The 27,010-nt window shown below is 32.2% G+C and overlaps 1 protein-coding gene and 1 pseudogene across 1 annotated transcript in view; both read left to right on the top strand.

Moving 5' to 3' along the window:
• LOC142333352 (uncharacterized) overlaps window positions 1-27,010 on the top strand; it is a 388,438-nt gene that overhangs the window by 323,056 nt on the left and 38,372 nt on the right. The window lies entirely within an intron of this gene.
• LOC142333304 (uncharacterized) lies at window positions 115-1,012 on the top strand (annotated as a pseudogene).

Here is a 27,010-nt window from a genome sequence, read left to right as displayed (position 1 = left end):
ATAATCTTATCCCTTCCTTCTATTTCAGTGAAAACCGAAATAATGCCTCGCAGAAAATCGAATTTGGGCCGTCGCACTCGCCGCACAGAAGGATCAAGAAGACGGCTTTCGAATATGACTGAGGAAGAGCGGGCATCCGTACGAGAGAGGAACAAACTAAGCACCATCCAGATACGTAACGTGGAACCGGCAGAAAGACGAGCAGCCAGGCTTGAGGATGCACGATTGCGAGCACGTCAGTCGCGTTCTGCAGCAACAGATTTGATTCGTTCTAAACGGAATGAACGCGACAGGGTGGGGATAGCTGAAACACGAACCCAAAGAACAGCTGATCTGAATCTGCAATACATTCGTCTTGCGTTCCGGTACAATCCAGCTGTTGATTATAGTTCAAGTCGGCATGTTGTCATTAGCCAGATGAGTCATGTCTGTAGCTACTGCCAGGCTCTAAAGTTTAATAATGAAACGAAAGGGATGTGTTGCGCCGGCGGAAAAATCAAATTGCCTCAACTTGATGCACCACCAGAGCCATTGAAAACTCTACTTGCTGGATCTACCGCTGAATCGAAGCATTTCCTATCGAACATCAGGAAATATAACTCTTGCTTCCAAATGACGTCATTTGGTGCGGAAATCGTGACGACTCAATTAATGCCAAGTTTTAAAATCAAAGGGCAAATATATCACAAAGCTGGCTCCCTGCTCCCGTTCCCAGATAGTGACCATAAATTCCTTCAAATGTACTTCATTGGTGATGATACTGATGAAGTCGATGCACGTTGTGGAATATACCTCGCTAAGAAGATCCATTATTTCGCAGCTACAGAAGCTCCTTCATGAAAGGAACAATTTGGTGCGTTTGTTCAAAACTGCAATTGATATGATGCCATCAGATACCCACAAGATTGTCGTTTACGCAGAGAAAACACCCGCTGGAGAACATGTCCGGAGATATAATACTCCAACTATAGACGAAGTAGCAATTGTCAGTCGGAGATCAGTTCCAACCTAGAGATATTGTTCTCCATCGAAGAAACGATCAATTGATAAACGTCGCAGAAACTTCGCTGTGCCACAGCGAAGCGTGGCAGGGTACAGCTAGTAATTAATAAAAATTCAGAAAACGTTTAGATCTTTTTTTTTTTTTTAGTAACTTTATAATATGTTTTTTTTTTTTTTTTTTTGTCTTCAGTCATTTGACTGGTTTGATGCAGCTCTCCAAGATTCCCTATCTAGTGCTAGTCGTTTCATTTCAGTATACCCTCTACATCCTACATCCCCAACAATTTGTTTTACATACTCCAAACGTGGCCTGCCTACACAATTTTTCCCTTCTACCTGTCCTTCCAATATTAAAGCGACTATTCTAGGATGCCTTAGTATGTAGCCTATAAGTCTGTCTCTTCTTTTAACTATATTTTTCCAAATGCTTCTTTCTTCATCTATTTGCCGCAATACCTCTTCATTTGTCACTTTATCCACCCATCTGATTTTTAACATCCTCCTATAGCACCACATTTCAAAAGCTTCTAATCTTTTCTTCTCAGATACTCCGATCGTCCAAGTTTCACTTCCATATAAAGCGACACTCCAAACATACACTTTCAAAAATCTTTTCCTGACATTTAAATTAATTTTTGATGTAAACAAATTATATTTCTTACTGAAGGCTCGTTTAGCTTGTGCTATTCGGCATTTTATATCGCTCCTGCTTCGTCCATCTTTAGTAATTTTACTTCCCAAATAACAAAATTCTTCTACCTCCATAATCTTTTCTCCTCCTATTTTCACATTCAGTGGTCCATCTTTGTTATTTCTACTACATTTCATTACTTTTGTTTTGTTCTTGTTTATTTTCTTGCGATAGTTCTTGCGTAGGACTTCATCTATGCCGTTCATTGTTTCTTCTAAATCCTTTTTACTCTCGGCTAGAATTACTATATCATCAGCAAATCGTAGCATCTTTATCTTTTCACCTTGTACTGTTACTCCGAATCTAAATTGTTCTTTAACATCATTAACTGCTAGTTCCATGTAAAGATTAAAAAGTAACGGCGATAGGGAACATCCTTGACGGACTCCCTTTCTTATTACGGCTTCTTTCTTATGTTCTTCAATTATTACTGTTGCTGTTTGGTTCCTGTAAATGTTAGCAATTGTTCTTCTATCTCTGTATTTGAACCCTAATTTTTTTAAAATGCTGAACATTTTATTCCAGTCTACGTTATCGAAAGCCTTTTCTAGGTCTATAAATGCCAAGTATGTTGGTTTGTTTTTCTTTAATCGTCCTTCTACTATTAATCTGAGGCCTAAAATTGCTTCTCTTGTCCCTATACTTTTCCTGAAACCACTATAATATGTAAAAATGTAAATTTAAAAAAAACAATTATTAACATCTACTCATTTGTGAAACACTATAAAACAAAAATTTTCAACCGGGATTTTAAATATAAACTGAAATTGTCTGAAAGAATATTTTCTGTTTCTGTTCAGCCACCGTAAATCACCGTAAAGTATTACTTCAGAGGATAAATATGTATAAAATTATAAATGAAGTGTAGTCTTGGACAGTCTCAGGTCGACCGTTCCTGAGATGTATGGTTAATTGAAACCCAACCACCAAAGAACACCGGTATCCACGATCTAGTATTGCATATCGACGATCTAAAAGGATATTGCATAGTTTTTAACAACCGGGTTTTAAAAATAAACGAAATTAAGAAAAAAAAACTATTGTAAAATTAAAAGATTAAATATCTCGGAGAAATAATGCAGCATAAGACTATAGAAATATCCAATTCACAAAACAGATAAAATGGAACTAGACTATGGATTACTAGATCGTGAATATCGTTGTTCTTTGGTGGCTGGGTTTCAATTAACCACAAATATCAGGAATGGTCGACCTGAAACTGTAAAAGACTATACACTTCATTTAGATTCATACATATCATCCTCTGATGTAATTCCTTACGGTGGTTCCAGAGGGTAAACTGAAAAAAGAAAAATACTATGGATTAAAAAAAAAATATTAAAAAAATAAAATTCCTTTTTTTAACGCAAAATGTACACATTAAAACACAAATATTAAATTAGAATGCTTATATGCTGCAGAAACGATGATGTCAGTCAAAGAACTGATACCACCGGGCTGGTCTAGTGGTTAAACTCGTCATCGAAAATCAGCTGATTTCAAAGTCGAGAGTTCTAAGGTTCAAATCCTAGTGAAGGCACTTTTATACGGATTTGAATACTAGCTCGTGGATACCGTTGTTCTTTGGCGGTTGGGTTTCAATTAACCACAAATATCAGGAATGGTCGACCTGAGACTGTACAAGAATACACTTCATTTACACTCATCTAAAAACGGAAAAATTTACAGCAATTTAAAAAAAATAACTAACTACAAGAAAAAGAAGTTTAGGATTTTACAGACACTTAAAGAGAATGGAGGATAACAGATTAACGAAAAGAATGTTTGATTATCTTTATAAATTAAAAGTGTAATTGGTTACAGTTACAAGAAATTGAAATGAAATGAAATATTATAGAAGAATTAATTTTGAACTATTTCAGTTTAAAAATAAATTAAAAAATTACAAGAATTTTTAAGATAACCATGAGGAAAAAGGGGAAGAAATGTTTCCTAAAAAGAGAGATGTGAAGTCGGTCAAAAACAAAAGAGTACTGTTAGTAAAGGAAAATAAAATGCAAAGTTGTTTTTTAACGTGATTCATAGGTTTTCTAAATATTGTTTATTTAATAAGTTATGTAGTAAGTTTGTTTAGGTTATTTAGTAAGTTATTATTTTATCTTTAAATTTTTTACCTTTACCTCGCATAAGTATCTAGTTTTATGCTAATTCCTTAATATCTATACCACTGACGATGATCGCTTAACAACTGAAATAATCCTTTCGATTTAGATTTTAATTAATATTTAAAAAAGATTATCGAATGTTTTTTTTCACAAATAAATATAAGAATGTTTTTGTTAAAATTTCTGAGAAATATTTAATTTGTGAACATGGTACATTGCTTTCGGAAAGTTTCTGTGCACTGAAATTACCTCCTCCAACATTAGTACGACATTGCACACGTTTCTGTTTGTTTTCAAACACTTTAATCAGCTCATATACAGGAAGGAAGCGGTTTTTAGTTGGTCTAACGTACACGGTCTTTTGCGGTACACTGCTTTTTTCGCTGTTCACATAGAAAGTAATCTGGGGTAGTCAACCACGCGATCGTTCAGACCACAAATGATTCGTTAAGACATTTTGTAAAAAATTCATTGACCAATTAGCTGTATGCTCTGTGGCGCAATTTTGATAGAACCAACCGAGATCGATTTCCACTTCTGTTAACTGACTAATGAAGTTTGTTAAAACAGCACAATAAAATCGCTATTAATTGTATCTTCAAAAAAAGATTGAAACCCACAACGCTCATTCTATTCACACCGACCCGATTCCAATTTTCTCTTCGTGTAAAGATTGTTCCTGTAGTTTATCGGAAAACAACACGAAACGAAATAAAACATGTTCAATTACAACTCAACAACTGACGTCGTGGTTTAGTGCTGAGCAACGCCCATAGAACCAATAGTGCAACCAACCTGAAGCCTAAAGTAAAGAATGCACCACATAATACTAAAGCATACTGCACAGCGACTTTCCGAACACATTGGAGGATTAAATTAATTATGTTTTTGTTTATTTATATCATATTTTCTACTATTTTTATTATTTATTTAAAGATTAATTTTTTTTTTAAGAATGTAATCGTTTTGCTCGATAAAAACAAGCGTCCTTTGTCAGATTATTTTTCTTTTATATTCTATTAAAGTCATATCTTGAATGGTATATATGAGCAGGTAACAGCTTTAACAATCTGTTCCCGCGCGTGTTCCCTCATACACAACATTCGCAAGCCCTTTAAAAAGGAATTTTTTTTTATTCAGTTTAAAGGTTAAAAGCTTGTATTGGATTTGTTCAGTTTATTACTAAAAGGTAAAAAAAATTATTCAAAAAAAAAAGGGATGAAAGAATGAGTGAAAAGAAACTACGATAAAATCACGGAATAAATGAATAAATGAATGAATAATACGGTTGAAAAGATATTGAAATTTTTCTAGCAAATATGATTCTGTCTTCTTCTGTATTCAATAAGTCCCTCTTCAGATATTGACTGAAGAGACAAAGAAAAGAAGTCATAAAACAAATACAACTTTATCTATTTTATCAACTTTTTTTCCCACGGAATAATTTACAATAAAATCCAATAAAAAAGATTGCTAAGGTTTGACCCTTGTATATATGACTTCCTTTTCTTATATATGAATTACAAATGATAAAAAAAAACTTGATCCGATCAGAAACACATTATTAAATTACAAATAACCGCATATGATTTCTTTCTATTTTTCTCTATAAATATTTTTTTAATATAATTTATTAAACTTTTTTTTTATAGAAATTTTTTATTTAATATCGGTTTACACGATTCTCAAGAATAACAAGTATGCCATGTCAAACTTACAAAAGTGAGAAGTGAAATGGTGTTTCCGTTACCTTCTTTGATGAGTCGATAATACTGTTTATCACCATTCTACACATGACTTCTTTAGTTTCTTCACTGGGACTGGTTTTATAGGAAAATTATTCTGATCGGTGGTTTTTAAATCTTAGTTACTGAACGGTCATAAGAAAGACTTTACAAATAACAGATAAGATTAAAAAAAAATTAAAATCGATTTTATAAATTACTGTCTGACGAAAACTGTAAAAATATCACGTTCCGAAAACGTATTTAGTATTTAAATAAATTTAACTCATTTTCGCTTACTAAAATGTAATTAATTTATTTCTATTGTTTCTTAATTGACGAAAACTACGAATAACTTTTCAAAATTAATTACTCTAACATCAAGTTATACGAAGTGAAGAACACAATCATTCGATTTGTAATGGAATTTGAATAGTTTAAAAAAATGTGTTTATTTATCTGTTTTTTAATAACTGCTGTCGCAGATAGAGAGAACACCAACGATCACGAAATTAAAAATAAACAGAGTTGCTGTTGTGGATTACTGCATATAATACAAGACGTCGATTAATCATTTCTTGCAAAAAATTATTGCATATCGGCGTTACATACAAACAATATTTAATCATATTTTTATTTACAACTATCACTTTAACCGCCCCGTAATAATTGTTATTCTTTTTCGTTAGGTGAACTATACGCGGTTTCTTTCTTGCTAATAAAAATTAAAAAACGAGTCCTCTCACCCCAAATGTCCCAACCTTCCTCCCTTCCCCAAGAATCAAAAATCTATCTTTTTATTAATTGCATACGCACATATTCTTTTTCATCAGTAAAATAAAAAAAGTCTTTATTTTTTCGTAATTTTTTTTTGGTTACTTTTATTGTTTGAGGTTTTATCGCTTCAAAAATTGAGCCTAGTTGAAACAGGTTGACTCCTATAAGACCCGTTTCTGGATCCTAAGTTCTGTGGCGGCTCGTAGCTAAAATTAGGGGGGGAGGTGCTGGTCCAGAAAAATTTTTTCTGGACCTTTTCAAGGCCATAAGTAAAATAAAAGAATCGAAAAAATGAAACAAATACAATAGCTGGAAGCAGGATAATCTAATTCTACACTTTATAACATTCAAGAATATGGTGCACGGTTTTTAAGCACAATATGCTTATGTCTTTGGTTTAACTGAATAGATAATAAATTGTCAATACAAATAATATTTTTTAGTATTATTATATAATAACTTGATGAAATGTCCGCTTAAAAACAATATAGTCTAGCGGTGCTTAATTTAAATTTCTGTGTACGTAAAAACAAATATATAATTAGTTTTTACTAATTACATTCTCTTTCGCCCTTCTACCGTGTTTTTGCACAGATTTGGCAATCAAAGACTCCTTGCTTTCCGTCATCTTCTGATTACTACTGAAAAATACAAATAAACCGCTTTCATATTCCTTCCACCGACTTAACTAGAAAAGGGAACGAACGAGGAACGTTCCATACACACGCGGAGTAAAAAAAAAACTACCTTCCACCAGCACGCCACGGTCGGCATTGCGGGAACGACAGTGCTCTTTCCCTTGCGTGCAGCTTCTTATGTGCGCATGCGCACAATAGCCAAAAACCATGCCGCTGGAACTGTGAAGCACACAGTTTTCCGTACAAAGATTTTTGTATCTTTTTCATAAACTGGGAGACGGCTGCTGACGCATTAAGCTTAAGGATTATGTATTGTCAAGTAAAAAGAAAGAATTAAAGAAAAAAGAACTCGTATTAAATGTTATCAATAATATCAAGTGGAAATAACGGCTGCTGTAGTTCCACAGTGCTTTTACGCGAGCCGTCACTACCTAAGTTATATGTTGTAACTGAGCCATGAGACACGTTTTGATGTCTCAGCGTAATAGTAATTTCCAGCCGGCCTCCGTGGCGCGAGTGGTAGCGTCTCGGCCTTTCACCCGGAGGTCCTGGGTTCGAATCCCAGTCAGGCATGCCATTTTCACATACACTACAAATCATTCATCTCATCCTCTGAAGCAATAACTCAACTGTGGACCCGGAGGTTAAAAAAAATATAATAATAAAAAAATTGTGATTTCCAACTTTGCTAAGGGTTCATTATTGCATCTCATTTTTCAGGAAAAAAATGTCATATTACATATAATGTCACATTACTGGGCAAATTACATCCATTGCCACGGAATACTTAGTAGCTTCTTTGTGCACTGAGTCGTTTAAAATTAATTAAGTTATTTATCATAAATTATAAATTTTACATTATTGTTATTAAATAACAGCTAATTTTTATAAAATAAATTTATTTCATGGAATGAATCTTTTATTTAGGTCTGAAAATGGTTAAGATCCATCGAGTGTCGAGAATGTATTGTACATATATATGTCCATGGTCTGCTTTTTTTAAATCACTATTAAATTGAAAAAAATATAGATAAAAATATACTTGTAAATAATGTATAAGTTCTTTTAAATATTTAAAAAATCTACATTATTAGAAATATTTTATTTTTTACATATAAAAGTTTCTTTTGAATTATGATTTTACAAAGTGATAGATAGAATGAAAAATTGAACGAAAAAAATTAGAAGTAAAGTTTTTTCCATGTGCGTTGTGAACCACAGAAATCTACGTTCTTGGATTTCATTATTTCAGATGAGTGAGATTTCTTATTTCAACGTTGTAAATAAAACAACGTGTATTGTTCTTCTTATTTTTGTCTCATTCGCTGGATTCCTCTTTTTTATTGAGGTCTCACTCACTTAAATACTGTGAGGCCCAAATTTATATCTTTTTACTTCCTTAAAGTAAAGGATGTACTGTGATCGCGAAAAAATTCGGTTTTCAGATTTCAACGGAAATATCCATTTTGATCATCCTTAAATCCATTTTGACTAGTTTCGGCGCAACGTACGTTTGTATATTAGTATGTATTTATTAGTATGCATAACTTAAAAACCATTAGCCGTAGGATGTTGAAATTTTTTGGGTTTAGGGCTGTTGTAACTTCTAATTGTGCATCTTCCCTTTTGATTGCAATCGACTGGACCAAAAGTGTCCAAAAAAGACCAAAATCCAAAATATTTGGATTTTTGACTTTTTCATAACTGCAGTAATAAGCCCTCATTGAGAGCTTTTCAACGATATATCATAAATTGTACTTATTTTCATTGGTTCCAGAATTATAGCCCAATAAAATTTTAATTAATGAAATATTTGGATCTTATAAGGAAAGATCTTTTTTTTTAATTTAAAAATATTTATTTGTTAATAATTATTAACCTGATTGTAAAAAAAAAAATTGCAATAAATAGTAATTCAGTAATAACAGTAAAAAATATAAAAAAATATCAGAAGTTATTAATGAAATAAAATTTTATGCACTTTTCATTAAAAAGAAATGTGTATATGCAATTTAATAGGCGTACAAGTAAGTCATGCGGTGTCCACATCAGATTTTTTTTATTACAATTACACAGAATATAAGATGAGTGAAATTATCAATAGAGAATGTATAGATTAAAATAAAATTGGAAAAAGGGTTTTGTAGCAGTATAGTCGGAATTGCTGACTTAGGTGTAGCAGATAATCTTTTAAGAATAAATTTGTGCATCCTTTTTCACTCCTTTAAGGATAATTTTAATAAACATTTCTTTTTAAAAATAGCTCAATACATAAAAGGAACATCCCTGCCAGGAAAACATCTACTGATATTTGTAACCCTTTCCAATCTTTTTTTTTTAATTTAATTTGTTAATGAAAATAAGTTTACTCTTTTTCTAAAGGCCTCATTAAGAAAATTTCAGCTTCCTAGCTGATTCATAATCTCTGAGGTTTGCTTATGAATCAATCAGCGACAGCTTTCCCATTGAAATCTATATAAGTAACCTTAAAATAAAGGATTTCTTTTAATTAGAAGTCGACTGTTAAGCCTATAGGCTAATTAACGTTAATTAAATACATCAAACAAAAGCTTATTAAATATTTTCTTTTATTTTTTTTTTTTTTAAATTCATTCACTTTAATTTGAAACGGATAAAATTGTTAAATTGTGTGCTTTCATTGATCTTGTAAAAATTAAAGGTAACACCATTGATTTTGTGTAAAAGGGCGTTAATTAAAAACAACAGTTATTTTTAAACGTAGTAAAAGTTTGAAAAAACTGTTTGAAAAAATTAAGTTATTTTAATTTAATATAACATCAGTTTTCATCTTCTTTCAATTTGTTTAATTCTGTACCGTTTGATTCTGTCGCGAAATTTTTTTTTATCTACTCTGTAATGAGAACAATAAGTTTTTGATTACGTCATTGTTATCTTGTTGTTACGTTAAAATTACAGTACGGTATTTTAATTACTGCTCGACAAAAGCTGTTAACCTCTCTTTTTGGAGAACTAACTAAACAGTCGTAAGTAGAAAAAAAATGCGATTTTTTTTTTTTTTTTTTTGACAACATTTGTCTAATATTTGATGAACGTATCTTTTAAAAGTATCAAATTAACGTGTATTTTTTATTATTATTAAATAAATATTTATGCTTAATCCAGATAATTTTAATTTATTATTTATCAATTGCCGAGTGATAGCGTCTCAGCGTTTCATTCGGTGGTTCCGTGTTCGAATCTCGGTCAGGCAGGTAATAAAAAAGTGTTTTTATTTTATATGAAAAATAAAGATTTCTATTTATAGCAATGATTTTTTACTGTTTTGTAAAAAAACCGATAAAACTACATTCAACAAAAAATTACATAAAATTACTACATAAAATTTTATTTTATTAATAACTTCTGATAATTTTCATATTTTTTTTTTTTGTTGTTTTTATTGAATTATTATCGTAATTTTTTTTAGTAGTCCTAAAAATCGTACATTGTATAAAAGCGCAAATTCCGCTGCTAAAGACGCTTGTAGTCAACCTTCTTTTAATCGTGTTACTACATGCGACTTTATCAATTGAGTAAATCACGCTCTTCGAGCAAAGCGGTAAGGTGACTGGACCTCCACAGTGGATAATAAACTCCGATACATTAAAAACACTGTGTTGTCATGAGACTTGTCTTTCAGGAAACCCCATCCAGAGGAAGTAGTTCTTTGTCGACTGCGGTTAGGCCATACCAGAGTCATTCACGGATATCTAATGTCAAAAGTAAATGCAGCATTATGCATACGATGCAACTGCCGTTTGACTGTGCGCTACATCCTTTAAGATTTCATTTTTTATGCGGCTTTGCGACGTAAATTTAAATCGCCCAGGAACATTCGTCAAATCCTAGACAATGATAAAGAAATGTTGGACCCGGTATTTTTATTTCTTAGAACTATTAGCATTTTATACACTTTTCAATAGTGTTCCTGCGAGCCAGGAATGCACCGCTTCTTTCACTGTCTCGTCCGAGGTAAATCTCGGCCCCTTAATGCCTCTTTGAGTGGACCAAACAAGTGGTAGTAAGAAGGGACAAGATCAGGACTATACGTAGGATGAGCCGGTACTTCAAAGTTGAGTTTCTGGAGCGTTTCAGCAATGCGGGCAGCAGTATGTGGACGGGCATTGTCGTGCAACAACACAACACCTTTCGACAGCAGTCCTCGGCGTTTGCTTCGAATTGCAAGCTTCAGCTTGGCAGTAAGCATCTCACTGTAACGCGCACTGTTTATTGTCGTGCTCTTTCCTCATAATGTTCCAGTAGTGGGCCTTGTGAATCCCAAATAACCGTAAGCATCAGTTTTCCTGCGGACGGTTGGGTTTTGAACTTTTTTTGTAGAACGAATTTGAATGTTTCCGTTTACTCTCCGGCTCGTAATGATGGATCCGTGTTTCGTCACCGGCGATGATTCTGTCTAAGAAGATGTCCCGTTCGTTACCATTGCGATCCAAATGTTTTTTGGCAGATGTCCAAGCGCGTTTGTTTATGCGACTGTGCGAGTTGTTTTGGGACCCGTCTTGCACAGACTTTATGAAACCCAAGTCTGTTGTGGATGATTTCGTAGGCAGAACCGTGTGACTAATTTGCAGACGATGTGCCGCTTCATCGATAGTTACTCGTCTGTCAAGAAAACCATGTCACGTGCACGCTTAATGTTTTCCTCTTTTGTGGTGGTAAACGGTAAATCCGGCTCCTTCGTCGTGCGTAACACTTGTGCGACTGTTTTTGAATTTTTCAATCCGTTCGTAGACACTCCGTTGCGGCAATACACTGTTCACGTACTGTACCGAAAGTCTTCGATGAATTTCGGCTCCTGACACACCTTCCGACCACAACAACGGATAGTTGAATGTTGCTCTTCTTTGGTGTAAACAGAAAGCGGAGCAGCCGTGGTTAACGGCAGGGCAGCGACAATGGAACTAACTAGCAGCATCAAATCTGCGCAGGCATAACAACAATTAAACCACGCATGCGTCGTTTACGCAACACGACAGTTCTCCAACATAAACAAGAATATAACTAAATTGCGGATAATAATTGACTTACCCTCGTGTATATATATATATATATATATATATATATATATATATATATATATATTTTATTTTATTTATTTATTTTTATTATTTATTTTAAATTTATATATATAAACAACTATATAAAAACAACTACATATATAGTTGTTTTTATTTATTTTTTAGATTTTTATGTGTGGTAGTAGTAGTTATATTTAAGTTTTTTAGTGATATTTTATCGTTATTAGTTGTAAGTTTTAGCTTTTTAATGTTTTAGTTTTCAACCTAGGTTTAGTTTATGTTAATTTTTTATCTTCCCGTTATCCGAGTTGGAGGCCCTTACAGGTCTCTTGGACTTTATTAAATTCTTTTTATTTTTTTTAAATTTTACGATTTTAGTTTTACGCTTATTTTTAATTTTAGTTTTACGTCTGTGATATTAGTTTTAAGTGTTTTTTTTTTTAATATTTAGTGATATTAGTTGTAAGTTTTTGTTAATTTTTTTTAGTTTTTAAGGTAGTTCTAGTATTTTTTAGCTATTTTTTTCTTCTATAAAATTTTATTCCTGGCGATAATAACGCCAAAGCGTTCTTTGCCCACAAAAAATGCCCCGAAAAAAAATTGTGTTGGGGTACTTAATAGGGAGTTATTTACTTTTTGTTTCCAACAATAAAATTTGTAAAGTCACTTTTTTTTTACTTAGAGAGTTACTTCAAAATTTCCCGTCCTTGTGCCACTTTGTATAATAAAAATTTTAAAAAGGTGTAAGATTAAAACTTTCATTTAACACACATCCTGGCGCGTGTGTGTGTGAATGTGCATGAGTATAAATATTACATAAAAATACACATGTGTACTAATATATGAATTAATAAATGTGTGTGTGTGTGTGTGTGTATGTGTGTGTGTGCGCGCGCGCGCGCGCCTGTATTGCTGAGTGTATAAGGTGGTCAGTCGCGAGTAGTAAATCAAACTTAATATTTTATGGGATAGCTAGAAGCAACGCCCTTTAGCTTGGTTGCTATGTTTTGTTTGGAACGGTCTGTAGAACTGCAAAATCTGTTTTATGACATATTAGGTTATAAGTTTACACGATCTACCATCAGATAACAGCACTACCTCATTCTAGTTGATGGGTACTACTACAATACAAAAAAAAACTTCATATTATTTATGTTCTTGCAAGTATTTTTTTTTTTTACTGCATGACTTCTAGTTCTATTTTTTCGGTTGCTTGTTTTATTTGATGCACACAGGTCGTATATTTTTTTTAATTTTTATTTTATAATACATGTATATATACATATACACATAAATATAAAATAAAAAAATGTTTTTTCGCGAAGATAATTATTTGCTTACATCCCTTTAATAAATCTCTTAAAATCTATTCTGATTTTGACAACCTTTTTCAATTTTTGAAAACATATTATTTAAATTGCAGGATTTTTTTTGACAATACTAAAATATAAATATTATAGAATCGGGATATATTCCATATTCTTATGTCGAATTTGATTTGTAATACAAAATGACCTAAATTACAAAAAAAATCACCAGGTCAAAAATAGGTTGTACATATCGTTTGATGTACGAATAATCTTGACACTATTGCAACTTGATATTTACTATGAACTTAACAAAAAAAAAAACAAAATAGTGAAATCAACAGATGAAGGTCACTTTTTCTATTCCTTCCATACATTCACCCTTCTCTTAAAAATTTCTTTAACATGATGTTTTTATTGTAACAAAATTACATTCTGTTCCATGTTAAACTAATCGGCAAATAATTGAATGAAAAATAAAAATTAATTAATTAAAGTTATTTCTCTAACAATGATTAATGTGTTGATCGTTAACCTTTCAGATTCTGAGCCTTATTCAGGTTATGAAATGACTTGGAAGTAAACATTTCCTTGGCAACATGCTGGCATTCCCATCGAAAAAACTATTGAGAATTTGATGAATTGCATGATCTCCTGCTCTACTGATTCTTGTAAAATAGAAAAGTACTAAGAGGTTTATGTGTGGAAAGAAAACCTCTTCCAAACCTGAAAAAATTGCTCGCTCGACGAAGATTCACTTTTAATGATGAGTTAAAGCTAATACAACTGGTTATTTTGTAAAGCTGGACAAATCGCATTATATTGAGGGAATTAAAAAGTTGGAAAGCCTTTAGCTTTAGATTTATTGAATCTCTAGGAGTTAAAAAATTTAAACAATTTTCCGTTATTTTTTTTCTTTCATCAAACCGAGAACTTTCTAAGTTTTCGGCCTGAATACTAATACTTACTAAACTAAGCGTTTACTATTAACTTTCCTTTGTACAGACGAATATGTTAATGCACAGAGCATAGTTAATAGTTAAATTTTTTATTGTTGTCTTATCTGTAACATTGTAAAAAAAGAGATACGAATGAAGTAACTAATCTATTAATTCAGGTGTAAAAATTATACCAGAAAATGTCAATTTATGAGCTTTAGATAGAAATCCTTTCTTCTTAACACAATTTATGGTATAATCATACTAACGTACCTTTTTACTTCCTTGTACGAAGTAAAGGAAATATTGTGGATCGCGAAAAACGTCGGTTTTCGTATTTCAACTGAAATATCCATTTTGGCCACCCTGAATTCATTTTGCCTAGTTTCGGCGTGACGTCTATGCGTACGTATGTACGTATCTCGCATAACTCAAAAACGATTAGCCATAGGAAGTTAAAATTATGGATTTAGGACCGTTGTAACATCTAGTTGTTACTCCCCTTTTGATTGCAATCGAATAAACTAAAGAAGCTCAAAATCCAAAACATAATGGATTTTGGACTTTTTCTTAACTGCAATAAAATAAGCCCTCATTTGAGAGCTTTTCAACGATATGCGAGGTGTGTGAGAAAAGAAATGAGATTGGTAACACTGCGAGCGATCTGGCAACGCTGTGTCTACCGGTCTGTGCTAGACCGGTTTGTTCATCCCTTCCACATGCTCAGTACGAATTTCAACTCCGTTCAGCCAAAACATTATTTTTGACAGCGTCATCAGTAAAGTTGTGTTTTTGTTGTGCGTTACGAAAATGGAGCATCGGAATTTAGAGCGGTGTTGTGCAATCAAGTTTTGTGTTAAACTTGGGGAATCCGCGAGTGTGACTTTGAAAAGTTGATAAAGGCCTACGGAGAACATTGCTTATAATGAGCACAAGTTTTCCGCTGGCACAAATCATTTTTGAAAGGCCGAGAACACGTTGAAGATCACCCTCGCTCAGGAAGACCTTCAACTTCAAAATCTGACGAAAATGTTGAGCGTGTGAGGGTTCTTGTGAGATCAGACCGTCGTTTAACAATAAGGATGATGAGTGAACAGTTAAATTTAAACGCTTTCACCGTACATCAAATTTTGACAGACGATTTGGACATGCGAAAGGTTTGTGCGAAATCGGTGCCGAAAAACCTCACAATGGAACAGAAGGACAATCGAAGAAATGTGTGCGTTGATCTTCTTGAGAGGATTGACAATGACCAAGAATTCTTCAATCGTGTGATCACAGGTGATGAATCCTGGATATTTGAGTACGATCCTGAAACAAAGCGGCAAAGCGAAGAGTGACACACTCCGTCATCTCCTCGACCGATAAAATGTCGAATGAGCAAATCAAAGATCAAAACCGTGCCGATTTGCTTTTTTGACAGTAGGGGTATCGTGCATAACGAATTTGTTCCTCCAGGACAAACTGTCGACCAAGTGTTTTACAAAAGTGTCCTTGAAAAGCTCAGGAAAAGAGTGATTCGCGTGAGACCAGACGTTGCACACAAGATGATGCTTCATAATGACAATGCCCCATGTCATACGGTCATTTCCATCAGGGAATTTTTGACCTCAAAACGCGTTCCTACGGTTCCTCAACCCCTCACCTGATTTGAGTCCTTGTGATTTTTTCCTTTTCCCAAAATTGAAACGTGTCTTAAAAGGACGTCATTTTGGAACTCTGAAGAACATTCAAAAGACTGTGACCGACCGGTTAAAAGCCCTACCAGTTGAAGCCTTCCAGCGCTGCTACCAGGAGTGTGAACAACGACTCCGCCGGTATATAGCTGCCCAAGGGAACTACTTTGAAGGGGATAATATTGTTGTTTGAAAAAAATAAAAACTTTGGTAAGTAAAAAGTCAGTCTCATTACATTTCTCACACACGTCGTATAATAAGTGGTACTTGTTTTCATTGATTACAGAGTTATAGCCAAATAAAATTTTAATTAATGAAATATTTGGATCTTACAAGGGAAACGCACATTGGTTTGAATCCTACATCATCTCTTTTTTTTAAATTTAAATAGATTGATTTATTAATAATTATTAAGCTTCAATAATAACAATAATGATAATGATAATAATAATAATAATAATAATATTCAGTAATAACAATAATGAAAAAATATCCAAAGTTATTAATGAAATAAAATTTTATGTACTTTTAAAAATTTGTGTATGTAAATAAATAGGCATACAAGGAAGTCATGAGGTGTCCACAACAGATTTTTACGATATAAACATTTTCATGACGTTTACTTTGCAATTTAAACTACATTTATAAAAGAACAATTAAGAACAATAATTATAAAACTACATTGCAAATAATAGCTGCTATGAATTTCCTGTTGTAGCGTATGTCAGTCAAGTTTTGTTCGATGTTATATTGGCAATATGGGGATTTGTATGTTTTAATGCCTGGAAGCTGTTAAACTTGTGAAATCAGCACTTCTCTGCTCAGTTCTGTTTGATATCGTCTAGTAAGATATGAAGTGGTTAGAATCTCAATTCAAACAACGAGACAAATCTAACCACAAACGCATACTCTATTCCTGAAGACAAAGATAGATGAGGAATCCTGATTTATCTTCCTTTCATGTCACGAATGCGCAAATGCGCGTGCACACACACACACACACACACACACACATATCTACGCTTTAAATTATATATATATATATAATATATAGATAACTTTTTTTAACTTTAATTTGATTAGGAAATTCTTTATAAGAGTAAAAATATCAGTCTGGGTTTCATATTTCAGTTTGCGTAATACATTTTAATCTCTTATATGTATTTGCATTAAATTCTGTTTGATAGATTTTGCACTAAGAGGATTGGTTATTAATTTTTTTTTAAATCAGGTGAGGCCTGGAGAGGTATTGAATGAATGCTACATCTCTAAAGAGGATAGACTTAATCAAAATTATTTTACGCAATTTTTGTGTCTGTTGAATTTTTTATTTTATTAAAAAAGAATATCATTGAAACTAAAAAAAGGTGATTAAATGTTTAAAAGCTTTCTAAAAGATGAATTAATAATTCGACTATCGGTGATCATCTAGTTACCTTGAATTTCAAGGGTGCCCCGAAAGCTTAAATTTAAAGGGTCAGATAAACAACCCAAGCATTTTATTTTTCCCAGTTCATTAAAATAAAAGTTTGAAAAATTAATACAGGTATATACGTATATGTGTGTATATATATATATATACGGCATGAATGTGTGTATACACGCGCGCGCAGTATTGGTGATAACTTATTTATATTTATTTATTAACGTCATGTATATTTTTATTCACAATTCGAGCTAAGATAGCTACACACAAGTCAATTGTAAAACTTATCTGGACGAATGGGACTGAAGTATGGAATTTATAGAACGACTCTAATATTGAAATCTAAAACAAAATATTTAAGGAAAATTCTAAGAATACTGCGGAGCGTTAAAAAATTCTTTATATATATATAACGATATTCGGTTTAATATAATGAAATAAGACATTAAAATAATTTTTACTAACAAAGACATAACGAACATCCGAATTATTTTGCGGTAATCTTTTGTACAGAGCGTTTGGAAAGTCGCTGTGCTTTAGAATTATGTGGTGCATTCTGTTCTTTTGGCGTTAGGTTGGTTGCCCCTCTGGATTCGTTGGACGTTTCTCACTAATAAACCAAGACATAAGTTATTGAATTGTGATTGACCGTGCTTCGTTTCTTTTCGTATTGTTTCGTTTATCGGAATCAGTAGTTGTGAAAAACGTAACGGTTTTTTCTGTAGAGGAACGCATTATCCTCGTTGAACACTTCTTTCGTGAAGGTGACAAGCGTACTGACTTAATAAAGCAAAAATTTTCTAAAAAGTTTCCAAATACATCTTTTCCTCTCCGCAGTGCAGTTTGAACTCTTATCGAAAAATGTCGGGCAACAGGTTCTGTTGAAGACGCTGATCGAAGTGGAAGACCACTAAACTAAACAGAAGCTGCTTAATATTTCTAATTTTATGGTTGAAAGTCCATCAAAGTCAATGCGTAACCCGAAAACCTGATGTCCTTCATGTTCTCCTCAGAAGAAAACTGGAGGGGCTTCGACACGTACGCTATGAAGTGTTACGAGCTAAGGACGGAGGGAGACGCCGTGGACTTTAGCGTAGGGAAGGGTGGTATGCCCAGTGAAGGGCCCATCTGTGAGGGCCGGTATGCTTAGGTGTGCCGGTTCCGATGAGCGGATGGGGACTCCGGGGCTAGCGTCGGTTAGGAGTAAAATTAAGACCGAGACCCTGGCGGTCGTGCGGGGCCCGGCAGCGACATAGTCAGGCCCGGTGACCTTGTGCGGCGGTTAGAGGCAGGCAATTGTTAAGAGCGAGACCCGGTCTGTGGGGGGAACGACATAGTCGAGCCTGGTTACTCCCTCCTGATGATTAGAGGTAAGCAAAATAAAGATCAAAAGATCCGCCCGGGGGGACCGAACTGCCGTGCCGGATTTACTGCCGGTGGGCGGGGAGGCTCCGTTAGAGTAACAGGACACTTCCCTGGGCTGAGCTTTACTTAATTGTATGTCTGGCCCAGGGGAGTAGACTGGGGAAAAAAAGTTAGCCCAGCAACCAAATATCAAACTTGGTACCGCACATGAAGCTGTAAGAAAAGAATTGAAACTTTCTCCCTACAAAGTAATGTGTGTTCAAGAAGTAAAACTTACAGATCACGTCAAAAAACTAAAGTATTGACAACGGTTATACGTTTTAACGTACCAGAATCATGTAGGTATCCTCGACATTACGTTTCTTGCAGATGAAGTCTGGTTTCATCTGATAGGGTATATTAATTTACAAAATATACGACTGTGGTCGACAACTAACCCCCCATGAATTATACGAACCCAAAGCGAAAATTGGAGTCTGTGTTGGTGTGAGTAAAACGCGCATTGTTGGTCCAATCATTTTTGAAAATACATTTTATAGAGATCGTTATTGTGCTGTTTTAACAGACTTCATTAGTCAGTTAACAGAAGTGGAAATCGATTTTAGGTTGGTTCCACGAAGTCGGCGCCAAATCGAACACAGGTTACAGGTTAATGACTTTTTTTATGAAATGTCTTTGGTGAACGAATCATTTTGAAGGTGTTTGTGGCCTGCAAGATTTCCCGATTTGACTCCCACAGATTATTTTATATGGAGAGCAGCGAAACAAGCAGTGTATCGCAACAGATCACACACGATTGGCGAACTAAAAACCGTTATAACGACATACTTGTACAGTCTTTTATTGGTGTTGGAGGAGGTCATTTTTCAACACCTTTCATAAACTATTACAATAACTGGAGTTTTTGTAAAATAGTGGAATAAAAATACAAAATAATAATTAAGAAAGTTTCGTCATTACACTTCCAGTGCACAGCATTCAATGCATAATTCCAGTGCACAGCAACTTTCTGAACATACTACACAATAGTGAAGACGGATTTACAAGTTTAAAATGATTTAGGATTTTTTTTATTTACTTGACTGATTTTATCAAATGTAGCTTTTAATTTCTAAATATGGAGATTTCATTATTATATATATGTGGATCAGTAATATTCACATTTTGTAATATCTTTATCAAACCGGTTTTACTCATTGTTGTGTATTAAGAATAAATGGTAATTTTTACAAGAGAAAAAGTTAAAGAATAAAGTATGTTTAAGCTAATTTTAAATTTCACTTTTTTTATATTTGATGCATCCTCCGTATAAATTACAGGAACAAGAAGAAAAATAAATGCTAAGAGAGGGGTGCAGTTCTCTCTCCTCTGTTTAAAATTTCCAGTTTTTCCCAAGAATATTAAATTTTATCTCTTGAAATCTTTTATGGATCAAACCTTTTTAGCTGGTCGGAGATCAAAATTATAATTTAAAAAAAGTTTTCAATCATTCTAACAAATTTCACAATTTTTACGGATTCTGATGTTTTGTTGGCAACTAATAACACAAATTTATAAAGGAGGGCAATTTAAAAAAAAAAAAAAATATTTAATTAATATATACTTAGGATTGCAATTAGGATTACAATAAACTATTACTAGAAATTTAAAAAAAATTCTTTTTTCTTTTCAAACATGATCCCCAGAAGCAGTTAAATGCATCCCCAGAAGCAGTTAAATGACACAAATTGTAGAAAAGAGCTAATGTGGTAATGAATTTGGACTTCCAAAAGTATTTTAATAAATTTAAAAATAAATAAAATGATTTTTATCAGTGCAAGATTACATTAGTTTTTTTTTAATTTAAAAAATTAATTATGCTTTGGTACCTTATCAAAATCGATTCATTTGATGAAGAATAAGGCTTAAATAAAAAAAGAAGTAAAACCTTCTCCTCATCCTCTCCCACTTTAGGCAAAATCCACAATTACTTATTTTATGCACATGCATGTTTGCATGTAAATGTGAATGTGTGTGTGTGTGTGTGTGTGACAGATTAAATTAATTTTTATCTCTTACTGCTTTTACCCTCTTATTGTAATGATTGTAAATTAGGTTTACTGTTTTCTTAAATATTTTTATTTTAAAAACTATATGAAATATATCTTAGTAAAATACAACACACTCTCGAATTTTGTCAAAACTTAACTTACCTGATTATGAGATTACTTTGTTATATCTAACTATAAAAACTTCTTCATAGTTAATTAAGTATAGTATGGAAAAAATCATTCAAATAGGACATATGGTTCTTAAGAATTAAATGTACTTACCCATATATATACATATATACAACACACAAGTGGTATCATTACAATCTTTAGCAGAGGGACCTTGTTATGTATGTTTAAATCATTACTTTCACAGAAATTAAATCTTGATTTGTGCATGTTGTACTTCTGATGCTTTTACATGCGTAACAGTCATAAAGACTGTGACAAATAATGTAACAAACACATTATGTTCAAAAATACATTGTTCAACTAAAAGTTGAACAATGTATATTTTCATTGTGAAGCAATATTGCAATTAAAGCAATTGCTTTAAGTCACTTAAAGCTATGTCATTCCAATAAATTGCAATTAATTACAATTGCTTTAAATCAGCAGTATATATTTTTCGATTACATTCTGCATTCTTTGTAAAGAGTCAAATAAAGCACTTCTGGCCTTCATATTAATTCTAGAAAGAAGTATTAAAAATAAACCACGTACATATGGTATTTGTAGTTCTGAAGAAACATTTTATAATGAATAATGAAATAAAGTGTTTAATACAAAGAAAATCGGATTAAAATAGTAGGATAGAAGACGTACCTACAATCAGTACAAGAATTAGGTACTGTTGGTAAGTATAGAAGATAAAGAAAGGTAAACTTGGATTCATAAAGAAATGAGACAAAATTTAATCTACTCCAGTTATATTTCAACTTATACATGATGCGATACAGCAGCTTGTGAGATGAATTTGAGAGTGCAGCAAATATCAAAGGAGAAAATATTAAAATTTGGACGTAACATTGTCATTTTGGCAGTAGTTAAAAACAAGTTTGAAGTGATTCTGAATGTCATGGATATACTATTAGCAAAGAGATTCACTTTAAAAATATTAAAACAGAAATAAGAAAGTTTTAAGGAATTTATGATAATGAGAAATAATTAAATTTTAAGATAGGGGCCATAATATACTGGAATTTGCAGATCTTTTTATCTAAGTTTTAAAATTAGAAGAAATTAACAATATAAGTTTCATATATCAAAACCAAACCAGTAAAAACAAGGGTTTTGTAGATAAGAAGGATGCTAACATTAAACATAGATCTAAGAATTAGAAAGATGTACTTAAAAATATTGGGTTAAACTGCAGCAATATATGTTAATGAATCAAGGACAGTAAGAATAATAGAAAGGAAAAAATTAGTGGTGCGTTGTCGAAGAAGACGTTGAAAACTAGGTCGATCAATAAAATTTGAAACGAAGAGGTCATAAGTGAATAAAAGAGGAATAATCTTATAAAGAGGCAGACTAGGTGATTAGGATAAATATCAGCACTGTGGTATGGTTTCATCTCTGCCTTTCATTTGGAAGGCTCACAGTCCAAATGTGGTAAGAACTTACCGCATTTTTATTTATTTATTTTTTTTGTATTTTTACACATGCAAAAAAATAAATTTCATATCATCAAAACAAAAAAAAGGAATAAGGTAAGTGTAATTTGTTTTTGGAGAGATAATAAGAGTATAAACTAAAATATTATGATACCTGGGTTTAGTTAATTTGCTTATTAAGGGATGTGTAAAAGGTAAAGACTCTAGAATAAAAGAATAAAAACATAAAAAATTATTATTAAGGAAAAAGGATATAGTAATTCTGTTGATATTATGTGACATTAGCACAACTTAAAAATATAGAAAATAGTATCAAAGTAAACAATCTACTGATATCTAAGAAAAAAGAAAGAATTTCTCCTTAACATTATAAAAGATAACTAAATATGTAGGTGAAATATTATTCCTCATCCATCATATATATTCAGTAATCGATAAAATATATCCACAAGAATATTAATAAACTTGAAATATTTCCAAAAATGTAAATTTTCTTACTGAAACCAAATAATATTTTTGTTACCTTTATAATCTCTTATATTGTTAAGGAATCTTTTAGAATTCCATTGAAGTCTGTTACAGTTTATTTTTTATTTTAAATAACATTTAATTTTTTCTTGACCGTTATTTTCAGTCGCTGATGAACTCATCTTGTGTAATAATCAAGACTAATTTACAGAAAAATTTTATTTTCGTTACAAACAGATGATTGGGTCATGAGTTATCAAAAAAATCTAATTAATCTCCGATGTTCAGCTACTGATTTTTACTCACCCTCTTTATGCTTCCCATCCTTTTTTCAGCCAAGGCTGCGATTCATTTTGGCATTTCTTAATTTTTAACTTGTCTAAAGGTCAATAGCATTGATTTAAAGCAAAAAAGAGATGTGAAAATTTCAACTTACAATTCTTTGAATACATGATTAAAAAAACTTTAATTAAAATAAATCTTGGTTACTTTTTATCCTTTTAGTTTGAAATTATTAATTTCCTTTTTTTTTATAATTTTGATAAAAATATACTTACTTACATTCATATCTCTGATTTTTTTTACAAAATAGAGAATAAAATAACTATTTTCAAGCGATTAATTAATTGATATTTACTGCATATTCAAATTTGTACTTAAAATGAAATGATTTTTGGTTAGATAATTATTAAAAATTTAATTGAAATAATAAGTTGTTTCTCATTATGATTGCTTGTGTGGTTTGATATATGTGAATAATGTTATGTTTTTTTTAGAACAAATGATTTTTTTTTAAATTAAGTGCATGAGAATCCAAAATTTGTTTTTGTTTTATAATATGAGTATTTACTCAAAACTTCTTGTGACTGAGACAATTATAAAACTTTTGACATGTAGAAGGCTCTATAATTAGAGATACTCTTTGGATTTCAGAAAAGTGACGTTACAATTTATTCAGCTCAATGATTAAGACAATGAGAAACCACTTTTTCTCCTTAATTTGCATATTTAGCTTGGGATGTACGTAATGTTACTTATTTTTTAGAATGGCATTATGCCAATTATGGGAATGACTTGTTACTCATGGCAGGTCATCTATATTCATAATAGTTGTGGCAGGTAAAAAAAAAATGAGGAACAACATTTTCAGAAGAAACTATTATTAAATATGACATTTTCACTTTCATTAAAAATTAAATAACTAATTATTACTGTTATTATACTGTCCGATTAAAACATTACAATATTTGTTCTCATTGAACAAAAATGAACTAAATGTATTTTTTAATCTCATTTTATTAACTTTTTTTATTTAAATACGAGTAGTTACTGATTTTCTTAATGTCTTTGTCTATTATTTATCGACACACACACACACACTCTCTCTCTCTTGACGTGTGTGTGTGTGTGTGTGTGTGTGTGTGTGTGTGTGTGTGTGTGTGTGTGTGTGTGTGTGTGTGTGTGTGGGTGTGGGTGTGGGTGTGGGTGTGGGTGTGGGTGTGGGTGTGTGTGGGTGTGGGTGTGTACACGCTTGCTTGAGTCTGTGTGAGGTTTTCCTTAAGTTGATTGAGATCTTCCAAGTATTATTAAATGAATAAAAGTAATCTGCTTTTCTGACATTATAGTTATTACATTTTAATTGAGCTAATAAAATTTTATTTTTATTGAAAAATAAAAGTAGTAATACTTCTGTAGACATTATTACATTTAATCTGCTAAAACTAATTTAAGTTAACTTTTTATTGAGAAGAGATTAAGTAAAACGTAAATGAAAATCCCATTATTATTTTTTATTTGAAATTTTGTGCTGAATATTAAACTTTACCTAGTTAATGTAAATTATTTTTAAATTTTCATCCCAGCAGGTTTTCTTTCAGTCCACTCATTTTTCTCTTATGTATAATTGTATTTTATGGTATACAGAATGTTTCAAAAACAGCAGGATCTGAAATTTTAATTTCTTTTTCATAACACACGATTCAAATTATAAATAAATTCAAATCGTACATATATCATAATAGTTGTTGAAATTGATTTACTCTAACTTGGATGCAGGAGTCTAATACATTTCATGGTTTGTTTTTTGGAGGAGGGTTAACCATTTTATAGGCGTCATGAGGTCTCATACCCCATAGTAGTGCAGGACTCTGTAGCGTGCCTACCTGCTAAAACCTCTCTCCTCCACAATTTGGGATGCCGACCCCACTTTACGGTATTATTACAGCACCCCACACATCTTGTCACCATTTGCCCCTCCAATGCTGATCCCTTGCCTCAAACTTATTGGGATCCTGTGTTTTATTTATATAATTTTTTTAACCTTGACCTCAGGGCTAGGACCTGCCTCGAGGGAGACTCAGAGGTAGTTATTCACCCCTGGACATCTTCTGCCAACTTTGTTTTGGATGATCTTTATTAACACTGTGGATACTGTGTGCCGTGATCATTCGATCTGTAGTATAGTGCCATTGATGTTCTCTGGGATACTTCATGGCATTTGTAATCACTTTTCATAATATTTGTTAACTAATGTTTGAAATTTCATAGTCTATGTTAGTTAATCAAATGTAAAATGATCTTTCTTAAATACTAATTATTTTTAACATTTCAAAGGAAAAATTCTTGTGAAGTAAGTTTAGGAGATCTTAATATCTACTGTCTTTTTAGACCAAATCGATGATCAAAATATTATTGAATCGTGGCTTTCATTTACAGTATGGGAGGAAGCATTATCAGTTGAAAGTGATATTCATGTTAATTTTCTTCTAACAGAAACCAAAACCATTGAATTAAATCATGATAAACTTTACTATCTAAAGTTTTATCTAAAAATAAAGACTTATTACACTGCGGTAGAAGATCAACAAACGAGCAGATTTAATGCCAATTTATAGAATTAAAACAGATTTGTTACAGCCCATAATCATAATGATTGTTGACAAACTTACATGGCACAGAGAAAACAGCCAGAAATTGCTTGGCTAGTCACAAGAATTACAAGCATCTTGCACCAGGATAACAAAAGAAGGAAAGGAGTGAAGTGATTTCCCTTTTCATATTTCAATGTATCAAATATATTGTTGCCTATTATTATATCATGTGCTCATGATGCAGGTGGCATTCTTTTGTATGAACTTTAGTATTAAAAATTTTCAGTCATGTGTGTTAATCTGTTTCCAATATTTTATAAAAAAACAGCTCTCACATTCTGCGTTAAAATGTAAGTAATTATAAGATTTAACAGCAAGGAGAGTAACAAAATATCATTTGGTACAGTGGACAAAACGTTTTATATATTAGTTGCAATAAATTTTATATACTTCACTTTTAAAGTAATTAAACCGATCCAAATAAGAAAGCGTTCTGCTAGCGCTTTATAAATATACTCTTTTTGTAAAATATTTTCATTCAATATCAATTAATATGCAAGACAAAATCTAAAATCATCTTACTGAGTAAGTAGTAGAAATAATTTGGGAATCAAATAAGCTGAGATAAAATGAATCTATAAGGAATGATTGAAATAGAAGAAGCAGCCTGCAAATGTGAGGGAAAGAACTACAAATTGTTAAAAGTTTTAGGTATTTAAATTGTGAAATATTTTAAGAACGGTTGACTAGTTATGAAATTAGTAGTAGAGTACAGATGCTAGGAGCAGAGTCATGGAGGTTAAAATAAGAGAAGAGAATAGAATATAAACAATACCAAGCATGGTTAGAAAACAAGAAGAGATTGTGCAAGAAATTCTATAAAAGAATGCCTTGGATGTAGAGCTCTTAAGAAGAGAATTGAACAGAGAAGATCACTTGCAGAGAGAGGAAGAGTCACTAAAGAGATTTCTTATCTAAATATAATTGAAAATAGACCTAGAATAAGGTTAAGAAAGAGTGCTTAGATTATGTAAAGGAAGACCAGAAAAAAGAGATAAGTGGTAGTAAAGATTTTTACAAAGAATAGTGGATAGTTAAATGTAGTTCTTTGAACTGCAGCCTGATCCCAGATAAAGGGAAAGTATGATGACAATTGATTAACATTTAATTAAGTTTTTTAAGGGAAATTAATGTATTTTGTGTAGGGTTTCTAAACAGGTAAAAATATACTGGGTTGATGTTTTAGAATTTTCCTGGTAAACTTTAATTTTTCTTGTGTATATCTTTGTTAGACACTGA

The sequence above is a fragment of the Lycorma delicatula genome, chromosome 12, assembly GCF_047948215.1.
Source record: "Lycorma delicatula isolate Av1 chromosome 12, ASM4794821v1, whole genome shotgun sequence".
In the NCBI taxonomy this organism is placed as follows: Eukaryota; Metazoa; Arthropoda; class Insecta; order Hemiptera; family Fulgoridae; genus Lycorma; species Lycorma delicatula.
The sequence above is the reverse complement of the archived record's forward strand: the minus strand, read 5'-3'. Positions and strand labels throughout refer to the sequence as shown.